Source organism: Pollicipes pollicipes, unplaced genomic scaffold (genome assembly GCF_011947565.3).
Source record: "Pollicipes pollicipes isolate AB1234 unplaced genomic scaffold, Ppol_2.1 Scaffold_7262;HRSCAF=8765_pilon_pilon_pilon, whole genome shotgun sequence".
NCBI classification, from domain to species: Eukaryota; Metazoa; Arthropoda; class Thecostraca; order Pollicipedomorpha; family Pollicipedidae; genus Pollicipes; species Pollicipes pollicipes.
In genome coordinates, this window is record NW_023597055.1 from 6,052,906 (window position 1) to 6,058,697 (window position 5,792).

At 45.2% G+C, this 5,792-nt stretch overlaps 1 long non-coding RNA gene across 1 annotated transcript; it reads left to right on the top strand.

The window, feature by feature from the left end:
* The first annotated feature begins 1,214 nt into the window (after positions 1-1,214).
* LOC119113721 (uncharacterized) lies at positions 1,215-4,239 on the top strand. Its single transcript, XR_005095945.1, has 3 exons — positions 1,215-1,288; positions 2,532-2,642; positions 3,925-4,239. It is a non-coding gene; the product is annotated as an uncharacterized LOC119113721 (long non-coding RNA).
* The last annotated feature ends 1,553 nt before the right edge of the window (positions 4,240-5,792 follow it).

Consider the following 5,792-nt stretch of genomic DNA (forward strand, 5'->3'; position numbering starts at 1 on the left):
AGGAAACGCAGGCTTCGCTCAATGGAAGTGATTTTAGTGATATAAATCAAGTTCGACGTTTGATTTTCGATTTGATCCTCATGTTGACGTCATGCACAAACAAATAACAGCAGAAATGGGCTCGTTGCCATCGAAGTTCTCTCTACAACGGTCTCACCCGTCCGTCTAGGTCAGCAACATAAAATTCGAAACTGGATTAGCATTCTGAATTCTGAGAAATGTGCAAAGATGTGCCAGCAGCAAGACAAGGGAATTTGCCCCTCCTAGCTACATTTAACTGGTTACATAGAAGATTTCCAGTTACTCTTTCAAGGCAGCTGACATTGCAGGGTCTCATATAAAAAGTACGAGGATGACAACTATTCCACACGTGCGCGGTCAGGTGGAAAGCGTTTTCTACAGTGCATGCGTCGTGTATGTAGCACATGTTTATATAACTACGGTATATAACACATGCTGCCTCCGTGAGTGGCTCCCCTACAGTGAGTGCAAGACGACACTGCACGGCATGTATCGATCAATCGAGATTATTTTCGTCATTCGTAATCATCTTTGACCTTTGACCGCCGACTTGACCTTGAATTTGACCCATTTGTGAAAATTATGTGCAGAAATAGACACCCTGTCATGGAAAATCTATTAAAAATGGTGTCAAACGACCTTCTATTCCACCGATAGAAGAAAAAAACGTTGAGGCTGGACAAAAATTCAAGATGGCGGTGGCCACCGTCTTGAATTCTGCGATATGCTCAGATTCCCAAGTGGTTACTAAGCTAATTTGGATCTCCAAGCTGCTGGAAGCATATTTCCGTGAAAAAGTCCGCGGTAGTCCACGTTGCAGGGTGTCATCAAGGAAGCATCAAAATGGCAACTCGTCTATAAACACCATTCAACATCCTAATTCAACGAGGTGACTAACGCAAGGCTTTATCACAATCGGTCGGTACGTTCCATGTACTTCATTCTGAATTACGTTGCATGGGCCATGTCGGCATTGTCCTCTACGCCCTTCCCTGCGTGACTAAGCAGTAATGGCGCGTTCGTAAACAAAGGTTATGGTTGATGATATCACCTTGTTCTTGCAAATGTCGCCGGACATGACAGGCTTGTTTGTTGACCTTTGGAGGGGACGGGATGATTGACGTCCCCTCCGCTTCCTGGTCCGTTTTTGCCAGTATAAAAAGCGACCAAAGGAAACATGGGCATATCCTGTTGAGTCATCTTTCACCAACAATGCGTCTGCTGCCATTGATTGTCGTGCTTTGTCTGGTGTTGGTGACCACTGAAGGTGAGTTTCTGGCGTTTTTCTTGGCAAAGTCCCCTTGTGTTGGTCGCGGCTCTTTGGCGATGGAAGAATGTAACAGAAATGACAATAAAAAGGTCCATAAGGAGACCATGAAAGTATTCTGTGTTAGCCGCGGGCGTGTAGCACCATACGGAGAGCTCTTGGTCCTCTGTAAAGGTGAAAAACTGTCCCAAAATCTGTTGTCAAAATGAAGACATTCAGGGGCTTCAAAGGAAGTGTGTGACCATCAAAGAAGATTTTTAAGGACCCCTATGTAATGATTATATTTTACTTCGGGCAGCTCAGTACAAATATTTGTGTGTGGTACATTTTTGAAGTGAATAATTCATTGGAAGTCATTCCATCATACTGCACTGCCAATTTCCACCTTTTTCACTGACTTTCCATGGCTGACAAAGTAGATACCACTAGTAGATGGCAACGGCAGGGAGATATGTCCCCAAAAATAGCTGGTGGGCTTTTTACCCCGCTTTCATATTTTCTGTGAGACCTATGGTGTAGGCGTCTGCACAAGAAAAACTGTCAGCTTTAGGTCTCACTTCCTCACTTTTCTATGCCAGCGTTTTTTTTTACCATGTTATGTCAGGTAAATGTGGTGTGCTAATGATAGGACTATTTTGTAGCAAACTGTCCCGCAAACTGTGATCTGAATACGCATCTAGGCAAACTATCCAGCTGCTAAAATGCCCCGTCCGAAGCTGCTACTCATAGTAGTAGCTGCTATATTGAGCAGAATCGTTCTGGTCGACTGAACCACCCCAAGATGTCCTGTACCGGCACCCCCGGCATGTGTACCAAGCGGGTGGTGGGAAATAAACCGGATTATTAATATTATTGTTCCTATTAAGCCGGGCGTGTCTGATCTAGATATCAGTCAAAGGTGCAAAAAGGTAAGATGATCCATTGCAGACCCCCGAGGGATGTGTTCGTGAGGTATTGGGGGGGGGGGGATCACACCTCAACCAACCCAGGATAATCATGTATTCCCTGTGGGTAGTCACGATTCTATGGTGCCAAAGCTTTGATCGTAAAAGAGCATTTTGGTTCCCTTCAGCAACGTACTAGACCGCTAGTCATATGCCAAATGTGCGTCACCATTGTCAGCACTCCAGATCGCCGTGCAAACAGAAGCTATGTCGTGCTAAGTGACTCCTTGAGCTCTAGCACGTCAAAATTGTGGCAGGTTTCAACCATATTGGTGAAGTAACCTACTCATGCATTGCAGGTGGAAAGTGCTACAGATTCGGCCAGGCGTGCGGAAAATGGAAAACAAAAGTCTGCCGCTGGTGCTGGAAACCTTACAAGCATCTCTGCTGTGTTTGAGGCGACACCTTCAGTACGTTCCAGCCGTTGCCCGCCCGGTGCTGAGCAAGCTTGTAGCCATGGGGATGTCGTTGTGGCGCTATTGGCTACGAAACCCCAGCTCAAACTAGGGGTGTTATGTAACATGTTCATGAACTGTTGTCATGCATCACATCATAGCTTACATGAAGCGTCTCCCCGTACGAGATGTGCTGTTTAGTTTTAACACGCGCTCGGTTGTGTGTGAAGTTGCCCCGGATGTTTTTTTCTCCTGTCAAAATGGATTGCGAACGGCACATCGTAGTCACACCGACCCTTGCATAGCCGTAGATAATTGCTATGCAAGAATCAGACGTGCCTTGTACGGTACCTTTTAAAATCGCTGACCTATTGCAGGTCAAAATAGGGCCGTGGCTCTCAGCGAAGGCCATTTCTAGAAAGTCATTTATTTGATGCGGCGACGAAGTGTTTGACGAAGCCATACATCTCTTAGATAGTCTATGATGGCATAAACTAATTGCATTTATCAACAACAACTTCCATTGAAGTCGGCCAGGTATGAATGTCAGGCCGAAGTCAGAAGTAGCGTTTTATGTTCGAGGGCTTGCTTCAAGAGATAGTTTCTGCAGCTCATTTCGAAGTTAGCAAAGACAGGGATTGCAACATACATGATCCATGTACTTTTAACGTCAGGCTGAGTCACTGACCTAAAATGACCAAGATTAATATTCTGTTTTTAGGAACGTATGCCTAGCGGAGACTTTGATGATTTTTCAATTGCAAAAAGGGGTCAGTCTTGTGAATCTGTGTTTGCCATGACCTTATTAAGGTCAGACAAGGTCACTGAACTTATATTGTCTAGATGCACAGCGGTTGCATGAAAGGGTCTGGGGATACTGATCTGAAGTTTAATCTTGTTGACCTCGTTTGACCACAAAGTCATGACCTAGGAATCTACAATTTTGACACAAGTGAATTCACATATAAGCGACTCACTCTGTGTGTTTGGTGTTTCAAGCTTTCATACTTTTTGATATCGCAAGGGGTCAAACTGACCCCCACCCGAGCAAAGGATGTTTAACCGGTCACATCGTCGTGTGTTAAAGATGCGATTTGCGTTTCGATTGTGTTCATTTTCATATCATAACATAATCATTTCAGATGCGTTTTGGCATCGAAGCCATAGGATACTCGCCATGAATAATACGTTCTTCTTGTTACGATAAATAACGAAATATTATTTCATGTCACACACCATTTACCTTGTAATATCCACCATGCACCAATTGTGACGACCGATCAACCCCTCATTTCAGAGGAATGCAGAAGAAAATGTCGCTTCCCCCGTCGATGCAGCACATTGGGAGGTAGCTCTAGCAAAGGATGGTGCTGTGTTCGGTGCAAAGGAAAACATTGCAAGGGTTAACTGCACCACCTACTGTCGGCTGCCGCTGTCATCACGGGATGGATAACGACAGAAGTGATGTTGATATGTCGCTGCATGCACACGGTATTCCTATTTTATGTTGAAAGCACTTTTGCAAGATCGTGTTCGATTTCCTGCACGTGTTTATGCGAACCGGACAGGCAGCTTCTTACAAGAGGGTGTGACATTGAATACAATTACGGGATCGTGTATTTGTTTACATCTGTTGTGCAAGTTTGAAATGCAAGGCGACAGTTCGCAAAGGGTGGCCATTGAAGCATGGGATCGCAGAGGACACCAGACTGCAGTTGTCATGTCACAGCAGGCACCAAGAGACATTACAGTCCCAGAGACCCCGCCCGCGCCGAAGAACCGCGCCTATACTGTGAGCAGTTACAGTCATGTGGTGTCAATGCTTTGATCGTAAAATAACCTTTTGGTTCTCCCGAGCAGCCTATTAGACCGCTAGCCATATGCCAGACTTGTTCCACAGTTTTCAACGTTTTAAGCTGTCGTCGAAATGAGAGTAAAATCGTGGTGACCCCATGGGTTCTAGCACGTCAGAGCTATGACGGGTTTCAACTGTGAGTAGGTATTGATACCACTGATGTTATATGTAACCCACTGATGCGTATTAGGTCAAAGGTGTTACGAATTCGACGAAGAGGGCGAGGAATGCAAACCAGTTGTCTGTCGCTTGCGTTAAGTCCTCGCCAGCGTCTCCGGTGCCTCCTTGGGCGGTGACACCTTCAGCACGGTCCAGCCTTTGCTGAGCAAGTGTGTTACCAGGTTGACGTGGTTTTAATCTTATGCACTGCGAAACTCCCGCTAAAGCGGAGGGTTGCTTGTGAGATGTTCATCTATTCTTGTCATCCATAGCGTCAATAGCTCACACTTCAGTCCTGCCTTTATCTGATGTGTTGCTCAGTTTTTTTTTAACGATGCAATCTGTGCCTCGAGTGTGTTGGTGTTCCTATCATTACCTGCTGATATTAGCGGCGTTTACGCGTTGAAATTGAAGATCTTTGCCATGAGTAATACGCTTTCTTATGCAAGATAATTGATGAAATATTCGTTGGCGTAACACACCATTTCCTATATTATATACGCCATGCACCAATCGTGAGCATTGATCACTCTTTCGTTTCAAACGAATACAGGGCAAAACGCCGTCGCGACTATTGATACAGCAAATTGGGTGGCAACTGTAACAAAGGATGGTGCTGCACCATCCCGCGAAAATGATATTTGACACATTGAGGATGAAGCTTTTACTCTGTGATAGTTGACTAGGCCTGCGCATAGCCACGCCCCAGCTAAGCTGCGATGCGTTTTGAACCTATGCTGCCGGACAAAGTCCTGCTTTTTCAACGTCTTTTGTTTTGTTTCTCTGAGGGATTACATTCGTTAATTCAACGTGACAGGGTATTGCGTTAACGCATTATCCCATCCCTCTTGTATCCGTTCGCGCTATAAAGAAACAACAAGTGGGGGCGAGGGTGGAGACCCAGCGGTGATGTGAGATGATCGCTCTCACTCTGTATGACTGCAAATGCATGGCAATCGGCTGAGTTTGTGTCGTGAACAAATGTTTCGCACTCTCACTTCATTGGGTTATGTGGTAGAAAATAGGCTGAACATAGTTCAAATTACGTCAAAAACTAGCTCGAGAAGCCAAAATCTGCGCTGAAATATACTGAATACGTAATGTTTGTCATGACGTTGCTCGCTGCTACCACCGGACATGTTAGGCATAAG